This window comes from Micrasema longulum, unplaced genomic scaffold, assembly GCF_059751315.1.
Source record: "Micrasema longulum isolate JH-2025_06_02 unplaced genomic scaffold, ASM5975131v1 h1tg001451l, whole genome shotgun sequence".
NCBI lineage: Eukaryota > Metazoa > Arthropoda > Insecta > Trichoptera > Brachycentridae > Micrasema > Micrasema longulum.
The window spans coordinates 4,344-21,858 of record NW_028278637.1 but is presented as its reverse complement, the minus strand read 5'-3'; the positions used below and the strand labels follow the sequence as shown (position 1 = coordinate 21,858).

The window sequence follows — 17,515 nt, the reverse complement described above, 5'->3', positions numbered from 1 at the left end:
AAAGATTCCAACGCTCTGAATTTCAGTACATTCATAAAGAATTTATACCACGTGACCAAAATAATACATTCTGAATAATCAAGTAGATACCGCACTTTATGTGCAGCTGGTTAATTTTAAAATAAGAACAATTTTTGGCAGCTGTTCTTTTTTTTAAATCTGGAGAGACAAATGGCCGGAAGCTTCCGGGGGATGCTGGGGTTGAGAGTTTTTAAAATGTACTTTATTAGTTAGGTACCTTCGCTAGTTCCTGCGGCAGATTGTGAGCGTTTTTTTTTATAGGTATATTGTGTTGATAATAATTGAGAACACCCACAATATCTTGTGTACCTACCTACCGACCTACCTGCCACCTGGCGGAAGGGAACATGATTTTTTTGAACACAGATGACACTTATTCTTTAAAATAAATTCCGACAAAGATGTAAAAGTGAATGTTTTTTTTAACAGTTTTGTTGGCCGCTGTAGGTACTATTAACGAGCTGCTCTTACTAACTTTATTTATTTTATTTATTCATTTATCGTTGCGCCACATTTACTATATATTAATAATAATAATTATCATGGTTTATTAACAAAGAATTACAATTTCTTTATCTACTGCATACAAACTTAGGCAATAGATTTCTCTGGATTATGCCTAGTCTTCCTAACTAGGTACAATCTGTCTTAATTTTTAAGGCACAAAATTCCAATCTTGCCATGAGCGTTCGTGACCCTAGCCACGACGCTGAGGCACGGATATGGAAAAGAAAGCCCACCCTTACGGGGAAACGGCGTGATGGTTTGTTTTTGTTTGCAAAGAATTTCTATTGGTATTTCTTCATTTTTGCATTATGTATTTTATTACGTTCGTGAACTTTCTACTACTCCCTTTATAATCTGCCAAGTAACTCTTAATGTTTGAAGTCCTGTGTTATTACAACACGTTGAATTGAATCATTTTTAAATATTCAAGCTCTAAAGCTTTATTGTTAAAAAGATATATATGTATATAAAAAGGACGGGATCCAAACTGTCAGTAGATCGCAGTGAGTCACACTTACTGGGTGATGTGATTCTTTAAAATGATGCAATAAAAACGAAACCATGAAAAATTACAGTGAAAATCAACCTTTTCAAAAAATTTAATATTTCATGTCGGGAATCGACCACACATTAGCTTATGAAAATATCTCTCTGGGGGTAACTAAGTGGTATAGTTTATAATAAAGGGAAATTAACATAACCGGACTTCTCCCATTTTTCCACTCGATGACCAAAAAGCCCCGTACGATGAAGTAGTAATTTGAACAAGTGCAAGCTCTGATGCGGTACGAGGAACTACTTATGCTAAGTTGGTATGGTAATAAGCAGAGGAATTTTTAGTATGAATTAGGTAAGTAGATTCAAATTCCCACGGGAAAATAACAGACAACATACAAAGTTGAATGTCATAACCATAATTGAACGTAGTCATAGAAAAGTGTCTTATGTGAAAAAAAGAATTATCAAATCTACACCACATTTGGAATGTTGTTTTACTTGACCAATGATAAATAATGCGTGCATTCGTTTTTTATATTATACAAAAAATAATTTAATGATGTATTTGATCAGTTTTAATTATTTTTAAAGTCTGACTGACCACTAAACTTTAGATGTGCATTTTGCAGAAAACAGCCAGCCCTAGTAAAACTCTGATTTATGTTGTGTCATTATGCATTGAACATATTATTTTATTTAAATTTGTTGCAACATAGAGGGAAAACATTTTTGAGACATATTCTCATTTTCTCAACTCTTCCATCTGTTGACTTTTGTAAAGTAAAAGAGCTGAAACCTTTATCATGCGGGTGAGATTCATCCGGCTGAACCAAATCACCTACCAGGCAACGCCTGAAAACAATTTTCCGATTTTATATACTTCTTCTTGAGGAAATGTGAATGTTCAAACATAGGCAGAATGGTGAATGTTACACAGTGTGTAAAGTGGCCAATGACAGGTCATAAGCCATGTAGATGCCTAGACTCCTATATTACCTTCTCTTAAATGTTCTTCATCTCTGTTGTAATATGTTAATGTTCAATTCATCAAAATTTTCAGACCCGCATATTCTCTTTACAACTCATGAAAAAACATAGAAATGGATTTTATCATTATCTTATTTTCTCTATTCGCACCCAGTGGTGCATAAGGCACTGCAGTGATCTGAGAGGGGGGAAAAATAATGGTCTGTTAATAGTAAACATAACTTTTACTATAATATATGGCGGTAGTTTCGCTCACTAAATGAAAAATATTTTTTTACACTAGAATATTGGCACCTGAACCGCAAGTCTGATCATCTCACCTTCATGTAACAAGGCGTGCGGAAAGGGAATGATAATAATGATTATAAGGTATGCCCGCACTACCTCGATTTGCCTTTTTCGATCCCGAAAAAAATCCAGCCCTGAATGCAAAACATAGATAAAAAATGGATTGTTAATAAACCCATTATCAAGTTATGAATAATATTTCGAAATAATACTACGCAATAAGAGACTTAATCCACCTTGAGAAACAATCTAGTTGTCTTTATACATTACAAAATCAAGCCTGAATTATGCGCCATGTTTTTCCAAAGAGCAAAGAATTTATTCGCCATAGAAACATCTAGTTTATACGAATATGCACATCTTTGCGCGGTGTATTCTAAAATGGCGGCGATAACAGGCAAAATAAAGCAGAATCTATTGAGGAGTAATTAGGCAAAAGTTGCACCACAAGTAATAATTATGATTGTTTCATTTTGGTGTGAAGACTGAAAATTATTCGATGACGGAATACGATTTTCATTGAAATATTGTTCAGTGTGTTAGGGTTGAGTTAAATGGATTTATAGTATCTTTTTAAATAAGACTTTAAGACTCAAAACATTATAGTATTAAATTTTATTTATCAGTCTTATTACACGTTACTCGCATTTAATATGTATTATATATTTTGTGTTATACTTATAACCTTTAATTACTTAGTAACATTTGGATTGCGCTTTATTTTATATGTAATCCCACGCACAGGAGGTTCTCTTTTTTTTGGGGTGGTATTTTGTTTAGTTTTTTCCTTTGTTCGTATTATCTTGTAAAAACACCCTTTTAAACAAATATTTCATATCAACCATGTCGAGAATCGAACCCGAGACCTCTTGCATGGTAGGAAAACGCGCTGATTACTGCACCGCGAGGCTGACTATATATTATTTACTTAATTTAAAAAAAATACTTTTTTTAAATAATTGAAAAATATATAAAATTATTTCAAGCACTATAAGGATGCTAGAATTTCAAAAATTCATCCGTTTTGTAGCTGCAAGACATGCAGAAATCTAGCTTTTATCTCAATAAAAAACTTAACGAACTAGAGACCCGAAAGAAACGAAGAAACAAATGATACGAAATATACGATGGTACAAATGATACGAAGATGCGGAGATATGATGACCTAAGGGCCTAATTAACCACCTCTGAGTAAAGTATTGAATAACTAATCATCACATAACATTAATCTGATTATTAAAGTCCTGATTACCGGGCAGCGCTTTCACGACATATGAGTATCCTCCGATTTGCTTAACAGAAACTTCGTACTGCAACGTCGCATTTAAACAGTCTAGGCTCACGTCTGTCAACAAATGCTGTTCGCTGTTATTGTTTTTTTACCTTTCAGATGAAAACTTTTAGTTTTGATAATTATTTTAGGGGGTTATTTGTGATATACCTATAATTTTCAATAAAACTTTTGAAATCAATTATTTCACTTATTGAGGAATTTTATTTTAAAAATTTGTATTTGTTTATTACTTTACAAGCCTCACGTGTTTTTAAATTGTAATATAATGGGGAGTAAACGCGAAAGGAGTGTCAATTTTAGTGCGGATGAGTGCAATGTGCAAAGTATTGATAAATCTAGTTTCGCGCCACAAAGAAATAAAAGAAAATAAAAAAAAGTGACAGTGTTTTGTAGAAGGAAAAAACTTTAGGGTGGAAATCTATAGAAGCGGAGTTTAACGCAAGTTCCAATTCCAACCGATGTCGGTCTTATAAGACAATTATTTATAAAAATAAACACTTTCCGAATTGACAAATCGAAACACAAACCATTTTCGCTGGCTGTCAAATTGTTTTGCCGCCATTTTGTTATTTCTCTAGGTTATGATTTAGCAGTTGATCATAGGAAAGAGCTCTGAGTAGTTTACTCTCAGACTTACTCGCCGAATTGGCCTTACTTACTTGGCGGTGGTGAAATATATTTTTTGTTTTACTCGACGAGTAGTTCTAATCAAGACCTTACTCAGAGGTGGTGAAATAGGCCCTAAGGGCCAAATGAGCCAAATTAGCAAAATATACATTCGTTCAATAGAACTACTTAAAAGATTCGGCCACTTTAAAGATACAGATCAAGTGACACGTATCTTTTCGGTGATAGGGTCTTACCCACCTATAGTGGGCAGCAATAAATTTAACACAGCAACCTACATAGTTAATGTGCAATACACATATACACAGTACATGTGGCGCAACCACTACTAAAAGAAACGTCTACGGCGAGAGGAAAAGTTATTATACCTCTACGCAAACAGCGCACTAAATTTAGTGAACGCGCATTTGCGGTCGCAGGCCCTATGGCATGAAATGCTCTCCCAGCAGAGGTGCGAGGCTGTGAAAGTGAAGTGATGTTTCGGAAAAAACTTAAAACCCACTTGTTCTCTAAATCATTTGAATAAATCCGTAGCACGTGACAACAAAATAAATTATTTTAATTAAATTACAAATTTAAAAGCTTCAATTAAATTAACTTAACAATAGAATCACCATGTGAAGCGCCCTTGAGGTATTTTATTACGAAAATGGCGCTGTATAAGTTATCCATAATAATTAAATAAATAAATAAATAAGAAAGCTAATCCGTTCATTTTATAAAAGGCGAGATAGAAGGTTTAGACTGAGGTGTAATACTATGGTCTATACTTTATACAAATTACTTTCGTTTAAAGGTTTCGGTGAGTCTATAAAAAATGTTCTCATCAAAAGGCAAAGGACCTTTTTTATAATGTATTCCGAATGAAAGAAAAATGTCTATTGAAATGTGGGTCTCACGGTGCCGATACACTTGTAGAAGTAGAAAGGTTAAGGAAAGCTATTAACAGGTAACTTGGAGTCAAGGTAACAATAAGAGATACAAGAATACATTATACCTATGCGCATACAATACACCCATACACAGGCAGCAGAAACATTTTATAGGGATACCGAGATAGAAAAATGTTTAAGAGATTAGTGTATTCTTTTTTTGAAAAACGAGTATGGAAGTCTAGACATTAACAGCTTACGAACTGTCATTTTTATATGGTAAAACATTTGAAACCACTCTTTCCGTACATTTAGGAGAAGTTTCGCCATTGTTTCATGAGCTTAACATATAACAAGAAGGATGGGGAACATTTTGGAGAAGGGAATATTGAGCCGAGGCAATTTACAGGGCTTCACGTAGGGTTGCTAACTCAACCCACCGAAAATCCGGGAGGTAAAATTAAAAACAACTAAAATAAAATATTAGTTAGTAGAGTAGTAGAAGACAGGCGCCGTGGCGCAGTTGGTTGGACGGCCAACTGTGAAACTGGCGTCGCGGGTTCGATTCCCGCCAGTTGCAAGAAAAATACCAAGAAAGATTTTTTTCTCAATTGGTCTGGGTGTTGTGGTGTATTTTTCATTACCTCCTTCAATATCCCCTTTATCCCACCTGCTGACAAGCTTCAAGATAGAGGCTTATTTCTTTCTTTTAAAAAAATGGGATTAATGGATAAACGCAACATCTTTTTAATCCTTTTCCACATTCATTTTCACCAGAAAAGGCGGATGAAAAACACGGTTTTGGGTGTGATGTATTTATCACATTGTATATTATATATATAGTTGGATAATTTATATAGCGCCATTTTTGTGGAAATCACCTCAAGGGCGCTGTACAATTAATAAATATCCCAGTACGTCTTGCAGCTACAGAGCGCATGGACGGTTGGGATTCTAGTTCCTCGTTTTCAATTAAGATCAATAAAAAAATATAACAGATAGGAGCTATATTACAGGACGTCTTGCAGCTACAGAGCGCATAGACAGTTAGAAATTTAGCCCCCATTTACACATTTTAAAAATTGACAAATAAATTTAGTGTATTAATGATACTAAAAAATAATATGAATAATAAAAAGGAGTAAGATTACAACACGTCTTGCAGCTACTAAGCGCATAGACGATTGGAATTCTAGACCCCATTTATAAAATTTAGGTATTTTTAAGTTGGTATATGAAAGCTAGATAACCAATCATCGTGCAGCTACAAAGCGCATGGACGAGTGGAATTCCAGCAAAGTTAGAATGATATCAATAAATTTATAAAAAATAGAGCATAGTAGTAAGTTTGTCAAATATTATTGTCAGTAAAGATTTATTGTTATTATTACTGTTATCCTGAATAAGGAAACCGGGTGGAGATAAGTCCGCCTCGTTCTGTAGTAGTTGATACGTTTACCCATCATTCTCGACGTCCTGGGTTCGATTCCCGGCAGGGTGGACTGTTTAAACTGCAATGTTTCATTGTCCCAGGACTGGCACCTGAAGCGTAAGACTGATCACTTTACCTTACCTGGATGATTGAAATACGCTGAATTTTTACGCTCAGTTAGCAAATGCGGTGCCCCTATGCACTATGGCGTGCGTGAAAAGGGGAATGGTGATGACATTCATGGTAATCATACAGGAAGAGATTCAGAGTGATTTTATCCGCATGTCGGGAGTCGGGAGATTAAAAAAAATATAAGTTTATTCCCGGGAGGATCACGGAATTCCGAGAGGGTTAGCAACCCTAGCTTCACGACCTTTTTTTTTTTAAAACAATTTTTAGTTTATTTTATTCCTTATTGTTTATACTTCATTTTTCTGAATTGTTATTCTATTACATCACAAGTTATTATAATTGAATTTATTTCGCTGTGTATTTTTTATACTTGTCAATTATTATTTTTAATTAAGAGCTATCTTTAAACCAGTGTAATTATGAATGAATAAATAAAATAAATAAATTTATTCACAAAAAACATACATAATATTACAACGAACTACATTTTTGTACATATATTGAATATATATTTATTTATATATATTTTTCCCATCCGGTAGAAGAAAATATAGAAATTATTGTGTACATAAAGAGGAATGACGTCTTATAAAAATGTGTTTTTTTTTTTATTTGAGTAAATATTTTCAATCTAAAATATGCATCACAAAAAAATATACAGTGTTATCAATGACTGTTACATAAAAAAATAGTTGACTCCTTTCTTAAATATGTTGTATTACTGACTGCACTTTTATTTCCTTTGTTTATTTCATGAAATAAAAATATTACTCTGTATATTTTGGAATTACATGTTACCAGTGAGGAACTACAGCCCCACGGGAAATTGGATACGATAAATGTTTTCTTGCGCACGGTAAAAATTGGAGCAAATGCTCCAATTTTTAAATTAAAATTAAATAATTGCACGTCAACGTTTTCCGAAAATGTACGAAAAAAATTATAAAAAACATTTGAATAAAAACGTACTACTTTGAATGACGTCACTGGTTCATCGAATCAACGTATGATATGAAAGCTATGGAAGATTTTCGGTTTGCTTGCCAAGGATGGACCGATGGGAAGAACTGAATGAAAATAAGCGGAAAAGAACCTTTGACGTCACACGCGAAGTTATTTAAGACATACAAAACTTTAATAATCGTAGCGCTGATAATATGATACATTATAAAAATAAAAATTGACTTAGTTTAATAGTTTATTGACAAATAAAAAAATTTAAAAAAACCACTGAACTTCCTCATTGGCTAATTTAAGGGGCCACTTTACACTGTGTAACATTCACTATTCTGCCTACGTTTGAAAACCCGTATGTTTGCAATTGTTCCAGCTTCATAAAAATCAACTTTTGAAAATATAAATGAGTAATTTTTTGGATACAGCAATAAATTTTTACAATTCACTTTCTTATGACCTAAAAAATATACAAAACAAAAAAAAACTACCTAAATAAAACAGTTCTTACAGCCCGTGTGACGAGTGATATGTTATGTTATTTTATCGACATTTTATTTAAACTATTGTGTTATTATATATAATATCCCCTCATACCAGCACTTTTGCTGATTGGGAATATTTCGTACAAATAAAATATGCAATGTTATGTAATATGTGAAGTTTAAAAACCTTGTATTTTGTCGTAAATAAATAAATCTAAATCTAACCCTAATAATAATGCAAGTATCAGTTAATTTTTAGATATTCAATTAAGTGAAAAAAAAAACAGTAAAATTTTTCGTACATCTTAATTTTCTAATTGATTCTTTAATCAAACGATTTACAAAAATGCGTGTAATTAAATTGATAACATTTGAACAGGTACCCGGAGAACATCAGGTGTTTAGAGAATACACGTTAACAAATTCAATAGTTGTTGCCATGGGGGAGTAATAATAAGGAAACCCACAGAGCGTGACCTTTTACAAGGGGTAGAAATACCTCCTCAATATTCTACTTGCCTCGTTAAACACACTCCCGGGCCAATGGGACCTGACGTACGATCGCTGTAGTCCATAGTACTGTGGGAAAAGAGGCTACCTGATATTTTGTAATTATTCTTGAGTTCACTAGCCGCAAGGTATTCGGGTTATTCTTAGGACCATTGTAGACGATCGGATCATAAAAAAAACAAAATAAAATACAGGTAAACGTCGTTTTAAGCTGGGGTTCCGTTCCGACACCGGCGCAAAAAAAATCGGCGTAAAATGAACACAAATATTATGGAAAATATAAGGTTAGGTTCCGTGTCAAAATTCTAAGAACAATCTAACATGTTTATTGAATACGTATCCTATATATATTCAAAATAAATTATAAATGTATTTAATAAATACAGCATACAATTAAGAAAAGTCCAGAAACCACATACGCACATCAAACAGACGGTGACTAAACTACTCATAAATGAGTATGTTTACGTTTTGCCCCATTAGTTTCTTTGTAGACGGCGCTTAGTATGCAACTCCTGATTTGAATTCAATGTTTCATGTTGTGTCCTTTTAAAGTGTAAATATTGCTAGGATCTTAAAGAAACAAGGTGGTATCACATTTCATGTGTAATTAGCCAACGAATGTTTAAGTAGCAAATTATACAATTCACTCTAAATTCATACATCTTCTCATGCACGCACGCTGATTATTCCTACTCTTGACATGACCATCTTCAAGTATTTTTTTAAAATTAATTTTTATTTTTTTTTAGTTTTTTACAATAAACACAAAACAAGCAAAATTACATATCAATGAAATACATATTAGTAGAAAAATAGTAAACAAAAAATCCCACAAAGGCATGGCCTGTTCGTGGGTATACAAGAAAATGTTAGTGAATTTTAGTTCCTATAATAAATAATGGACAGTTATAATATTTTTGTATAACATGAGAAAGAAAAAATAAAATATTCTGTAAAAGACAATATGGTGTTTTTTTATAGTTATTAAAAAAGGAAACAAAAAATATTTGATGGACTTGATCGTGCCATGTCTTTCTCGTTTTCTGCATCCATCAAAATTCGCATCGTAGATCCTTCCGTTCACCGCTCACCCTGTTCCCGGCACTCACCCTCCTTTCAATATATTTCTGGGTCTTTCCATTCCTAGTAAACATACTTCCCAGATACACAAGTTCTACCCGATTCCAAGAATCGCAGGTCTCCTTTGCTGCTAGCAAGAAGCACGGCATCATCCGCATACAGAAGACAATTTTGCTACCATTCTTAAATCTTTCAGTTCTTTCATACAGTTATCGATGTATACGCTGAACAACCATGGTGACATTAGACATCCCTGTTTGACTCGATGGAATGTTAAACCACGATGTGAATGACCCATTCACCTTCACACATAACAAATGTATATATTTATTTAAACCAGTGATATTCCTCATTATTAAACTTAAAATCTTTTTTAAACCTAACTTTTTTTGGTGCAACTTGCCCATAATCAGTTTGATAGTATAATTGCTAAGGATGTTTACCTGTCTCCACTATCTATCTACCCCTAACCCCTAGATACAGGTACTTCATAATAGATTGGATGTAGTTGGAATGTGAGTACACTGGAACCTCGTTTTATTTTTATTTTTTACACGGTTTCAAAATAACACGGTCCAAAAATTTAATTCAAAAAATACTTTTAACATTAACAATGCGCAATAGTAATATAATTATAATATTTGGTATAATAATGCCCAAAATCACTCTTTTACTAACTTAGCGTTTAAAATTCATCATCATCACGCCGTTTCCCCGAAAGGATAGGCAGAGAGGATAGAACGCCACATCAATCTATCTTTGCATACAGATCTCGCTTCCTCTACATTTATATATCTTCTCATGCACGCGCGCTGATTATTCCGACTTTTAACATGTCGATCTTCAAGTATTTGTTGTATTTGGTCATGCCATGTCTTTCTCGGTCTTCCTATATTTCTGCATCGTAAATATTTTTGGCCGTTTTTTCGCAGTCCATTCGCTCTACATGTCGAAACTAGCGCAGAGCTCCTTGCTTGATTTTGTCGCATTTTGACAGCATTCAGCCTAGTTTCATCCCTGTTTTTCTAAGTCCATACTTCGCTCCCATACATCAGGGTCGGGACCAGGACTCCATTGTGAACTACTAAGTTTGCCTCTTGCGACAAACATTTATTTGCCAAGGTTGATTTAAGTACACCGTTCACTCTGTTCCCGGCACTCACGCCCCTTTTAATATCTTTTTCAGTCATTCCATGCCTAGTAAAAATACTTCCCAGATGCACAAATTCCTTTACTTGTTTTAGTACAACCCCATTCACAGTGATTTCCCATTTAGTCATACATTCAGTTCATTCAAAAACCATCAAGTTCGATTTATCGACATTCATCAGCAAATCGCTTCCCTTGCATACACCGTAGACCTTCATTTATTTATTTATTTATAAATTTATTGCAAAAAAAAATATGTACATACTTAATAACAGGGAATCTATATAAAACCAATTAATGTAAAATGAAAACTGAGTGTTCTCTGTTTATGATAGTCTCCATCTAACATGGCATAGCCTGTTCTAAGATGGAGATTTTCTATCTTTAGAGGGTAAGTAGTCCTATACTAATAAAACAATGACATAAAAAAGAAACACTAAAACTACATATTTCTAAATGCCTAGCTAATCAAATGTAAGAAATTAAAAATCATTATTATACAAATATTAAGTATAAATATGTGCCAAGAATACATGTTACTTAAACATAAATAATATAGCATAATATATAATAAAACAAATATAAAGCAATGAAATACATAAAAATATAAATAATATGTGTACCAATAAAATAACGTACTGCGTTTATTGATTTACATATATTTTTAAAAAAATCTCTCGCTACACTATTTATATGTGCAGTTATTTTTATTTTAAAATTTGTTTTACATTTTGAGTCTTTTATATTTGGCAATAAATCATTAAATATTTTTGGAGCAATTTTGTTACCAAGAATTGCAGTTCATCTTTGTTGTTAGCAAGTAGCACGGCATCATAAGCATACAAAAGACAATTGACAGTTAAATCTCCCATTTTTGATCGCATTCTTAAGCCTTTCAGTTCTTCCATACAGCTATCGATATACACGTTGAACAGCCATGGTGACATCACACATCCCTGTTTGACTGCTTTATGAATGTGAAACCATGATGTGCATGATCCATTTACACATGCTGTGGTGTCTTTATATAGAGAAGCAATAATATTCATAGTCATCATCATCATTCCGTTTCCGCATCAAATGGTGCATAGGTCTTGATCATTTTTGTTACATAAAAGTAAGATGATTAATCTTACGCTTCAGGTACCATTCCAGGGACAATTAAATACTCTGGTGTAAAAACACCTTTTAAAATAAATATTTAAAGTCAACCATGACGGGAATCGAACCCGATACCTCTTGCATCGTAGGCAAACGCGAAGACCACTTCACCACGAGGCGGATATATTATAATAGTGACGGTAAATAATCTTTATTACGATTTTTTAAAGTATTTTGATGCCGAGATACATTTAAGAAAAATAATAAGGTACAATGAATAGAAAGCAAATGTCATTTTTTTGAAATCCAAAATTGATTTTTTACAAGGAAACCTATCCAGAATTGTAATTTTTTGGAATACTTTTTTTATATGGTACTGCGTGAAATGTATCCCTGTGTAAATAGATGTTCTTATCTGGTAAATAGTAGTGGAATTGACAAGACAGAGCAAATTTGAAACGTTTTAAGACTAGACTATTTTCTGCCTACACAAATATGAATGAAAGCTTATCTTTGAAGGACAGATGTAAGTAAAAGCTTTTTAATAATATAATTTACTATAGCTAGGAATTTGAAAGGGAAATGATCCGCCATTAAGTGGTTTAAGTGCTCACTTTAAACCCTGTGTCCTGAGTAGCATTTTAGCGTACCGCCCCAAATTTCAAACGTTTACATAAATATCATTTGACAAACCATCGCATGAATTTTATTATGCACGCGCGCTGACTATTTTGACTTTATCAGGTCCTGGGCCGCAATTATGAACGGCTATCATCATCGGTATAAACTAATATCGATGTTTATGTACGAAAGTGTGTATATTTGTAAGAAAATTCAAAGTATCTTCGTCGGTAACCGGTAGTTGAACATGTTCAGAAAAAAAAACTTATACATATTCTATTTTTTATACAGAAAACTTAATTTTACTTTGTAGATAAAATTGAAGATAAATTTTATCTTCTCATCAGAATACGTACCATATCGTCATGTAGTATTTTTAAATAAAATAAGAAAAAAAACTCAGTTTAAATACAAGTAATTAAATTTTAAAGCAATTGTTTGGCTTTTTAAAATTATTTTATTTGTTACTAGACTATTAAACTAAGCCAAAATAAATTAATTACATATTGTATTATCAGCACTATGATTTTTAAAGTTTTGTATTTCTGAAATAACTACGCGTGTGACGTCAGAGGTTGTTCTCTGTTAGTTCTTCCCATTGGTTCGTTTACGGTAAGCCAACCGGATATCCTTCACAACTCTCACATCATTGGTTGGTTCATAAGAACCTACTACTACTACCATCACGCCATTTCCCCGTAGGGGTAGGCAGAGAGAATGGATCGCCACACACGTCCATCCTGGCATACATTCCTAGCTTCTTCCACATTCATACATCTTGTCATACATGCCCTTCGGTTCTGTCTGCTTTTGACATGACCAGACTTAAGATTTCGGTTTATCTGATCATGCCACGTCTTCCTTGGTTGTCCTCGTCTCACGTTGCCGTTCATTTTCACCATATATACTCGTTTTACCATTCTTTCGTCGTTCATTCGTTCTACGTGACCAAACCATCTCAGAGACCCTTTCTTCGTCAATCAAAGAAGTGCGTTTTTATTAAAATATTTTTTATTATTTTGTTCGTACATTTTCAAGAAACTTTGCGGTACAACTGAATGCTCTAATTTTTACCGCGCGCAAGAAAACATTTTTTGCATCCGATTTCCCGTAGGGCTGAAGTTCCTCATTATTGTTCTAGTGTTCTGTTTCTAAGCACTAAAAATCAATATAATGTCATGCAGAAAGCTTAGAACAGGGAAATGACGACAATATTGAGACGAGGCAGTTATACAAAAATTAAACAAATTATGTTGACAGTACTGAGAATGCTTTCGGTAAAGCAAAGATTATTTTTAAATACTTTAGTATTAATATTTGAATTAAAAAATAAATTATTACGAGAATACATATTTTGTGATGTTCAGCATAATTCATCGCTATCCTACGAGGAGAGGTGAAGGTTTTAGACTCCCCAAAACAAGAATTCAGGCACACAAAACAATCTGCATCATAAAGACTTTGAGAAGATGTTTAGTGAGTAGCCAAAAGAGATTAGGGATGATGGCGATGATTTTTGTAAAAAACAAACATCCATACTTATAGGTAGACAGAGTGTAATCGGAAAGCGTCTGGATTTTATAACAACGTTTTAAAAAAAAAAATATTACTTAAGGTATAACTAGGGGTAAAATTTTATTTGTACGACTATCTAAAATATACACGTTACATTACAAAAATTATACAAAAAAATACTATTACTAATTAAAGTGTTTTTTGTATATTTATTTACAAGGGTTTTAATTAGGCGAATAAAATAAAATTGCAATAGCGTTGACGCCTACTAGGTAACTTATTAATAATAACCAATAAAGTATGAATAATTAATGGAGGGGGCGTAACAACTGATTAGCACATTATCATGTTTAGTGGGCGTATTATTTATCGAATAACAAATTATATTTATAAGTATTTATAACAACATTATATTATTTCAATTTACTATACATGAATATTTTTTTAAAATAAGTACGGAATGGATTTCTTTCTCATACTGTCCAAAAAACATCCGCGCGTTACGGTGTTGTGTAGTCATTACAAATGCAAACAATAATAGATTTTTAATCGTAAAAATGTAATATTCATAGGCAATTTCTTTAATTATTTATAGTTAGTCAAGAGTGATAATATTTTTAATCTATTTGCTAAAAACACGAAAAAACATTAAGTCATGCTCGCAGCGCGGGCGAAAGAACCATCCATGACGAAAGTCGGGAGGTACTAAATAGCGTCTGGGAGAAGTATGTGTACAAACAAACCAAACAAACCATCGCGACGTTTCCCCGTAGGAATATGCAGAGATGATAGAACGCCATATCACTCTATCTTGGCATACAGACCTCGCTTCCTCTACATTCATACATCTTCTCATGCACGCACGCCGATTATTCCTACTTCTGACAAGTCCATCTTCAAGTATTTGATGGACTTGATCGTGCCATATCTTTCTTTGTCTTCTTCGTTTTCTGCACCCATCAACATTCGATCGTAGATCCTTTTAGCCGTTTTTTCGCTGTCCATTCGCTCTACATGTCCAAACTAACGCAGCACCCCTTTCTTGATTCGGATCTCGACATTTGTGCATCTATCATCCTTCGTTTTACCACACATTCGCCTGAGGGATCGCATTTCGACAGCATTCAACCTACTTTCACAATTATTTTTCAATTCCATACTTCGCTCCCATACATTAGAATTGGCACTAGAACTCCGTTGTGAACTGCTAGTTTAGCCTCCTGCGATAGACATTTGTTTGCCAAGTAGATTTCAGTGCACCGTTCACCCTGTTCCCGGCACACACCCTCCTTTCAAAAACCATCTGTCTTTGCATACGACCTCTGTCTTTGCATACATACCTCACTTACTCTACATTCATACATCTTCTTATGCACGCACGCCGATTATTCCTACTCTTAATTTTAAATCACATAAATTTTTGTGACATTTTCCATTATTTCTACGTAAAATTATGCCTTCGGTAATATTTAAAAAAAACCTTACCGGTACTGACCCTTATCGGTAATAAAAACCTAAATAAGATATTGTTAGAAATTGAATATTACAACCAGAATTATCTTCTTTAAAAAAAGAAGAGAATACAATTTTATGAAACTGGTTTCAACCAAAATATTTCAATAACTATTTTTTATACACTATGTACGAAAGTGTATACATTTGTATGAAAATGAAGAGTACCTTCGTCGGTTATTGAACATGTTTAGAAAAAATATTGTAAATATTTATTTATTATTTATTTGTTTTACGGAAACAAACCGTCGACTATGATATATTTACATAAAAAAGATACGGTTTAAAGACAGACCAGCGAAGTTTCGAAATAAAAATCATACATATTAAATTGTGGTACAACAAAAATGTGTGTTTATGAGTATTTGTAAGTGTAGATGAGTGTTTGTGTGCATCTGTGTGGGAGTAAGTGTTCAGGTGTGTGTAAGTGAGAGCATCATGAAATAGCAAGTGGGATCGTATCGCAGCCAGAAAGAATGAGTCTTAATTTATTTTTAAATAAATTAAGGGGCGTGTTAAATATATCAATAGATGAAAAAAAACATTATAGTTAGAGCAAGAACAATATAGGAAAGAGTGTTGTGCATAGTTAGTGCTACAGACTGACAGATGCAATAAATATTTATTTCTTGTCACGCGAAAGGGGACATTAAATTTTTGAGTACGTACCCTGGGCCTCGATTATGATGGGAAGATAATATTTATCTACAAAGTAAATTTAAGTTTTCTGCTTGAAACATATATGTTTACAATTTTTTTTCTAAACATGTTCAATTACCGGTTACCGACGAAGTTGCTTTTCATTTTCATACAAATATACACACTTTCGTACATAAATATCGATGTTAGTTTAGACTGTCTCGATATTTACCGACGAAGATAGCGTTTGTAATCGCGGCCCAGGTATGTAAGTAAATGTAGGCAAATGTAAAAACGTCATAAAAGTAGGTCGCGGGTAATTTGTGGAATAAATAAGATATTATGAAGTTTTGAGAAATACGTGAGATCTGAACAAAAGATAACATTACGATTGAATCAACGTTCTAGAACATTATTTATTTTAAACAAGTTTGAAATTTGCCCATTAATAATATTGTCAGGTTTAGTATGGAATTTTGAAGAAGATTACTAATAAACTGGTCCTCTCACCTTAAATGCAGTAAATCGGCGACATACAAAACACAAACACAATACACGGCCTTCTCTTTCGTCACAAGTTGCAAATCTGTTAAATTTTTACTACCACACAACTTTATTTAACACCAAAAACTTAACAATTATGAAAACCACAAACATGCACTTGCTTGGAACATCAAAACACCTCACAATAAGTATTTCCAAACAATTTTTGATGATCACAACACGCGAAAGTTGTATAAAACAGAAATAATTTACGTTACGCGACGGACGAGCCACCTTCCACGCGGCTGTTTTGAAACTGAAGTTAGTGCCAGAGAGTGAAGCACCTGTATTGTGGCGCTGGTTTACAAAACTTACGGAATGCCGGTGAAGCGAGATGCCGATACAAAATATGCCTCGAATTATTGTGACAGAAGGAGACAAACATGTAGGGGGAGTCAAATCTTGTGTTAGTAACAATGGTCCGTATCGCAGTGATCGCAAACCAGTGAAGTATAATTATATCGAGGGTTTACTGGCAGAATGCATTAAGTCATTATCCCCTTGAAACCTGAATTAAATCTGGCAATTGTAAAAAAATATTTAATGCTTGATAACATAAAAAGAAATTATTTGTAAATTTTTTAACATTCTTTTCTTTTTCTTTCTTTCTTTTGTTCTTTTGAAAATACATTAGGTCTCAAAGGGTATTTTTTTACCAAATAAATAAACACCGATTACAAATACTTACTAAAATCCATTTTATTAGTTTAAAAATAAAAACAGTTAATAAAAAAAATAGGTATAA

General features: G+C 33.3%; 1 protein-coding gene across 1 annotated transcript in view; it reads right to left on the bottom strand.

The window, feature by feature from the left end:
- LOC148275349 (uncharacterized) overlaps positions 1-17,028 on the bottom strand; it is a gene marked incomplete at its 3' end in the record, with an annotated part of 100,126 nt that extends 83,098 nt beyond the window's left edge. The window contains exon 1 of the mRNA XM_088235812.1: positions 16,738-17,028. The remainder of the gene's footprint in view (positions 1-16,737) is intronic.
- Positions 17,029-17,515: the final 487 nt, after the last annotated feature.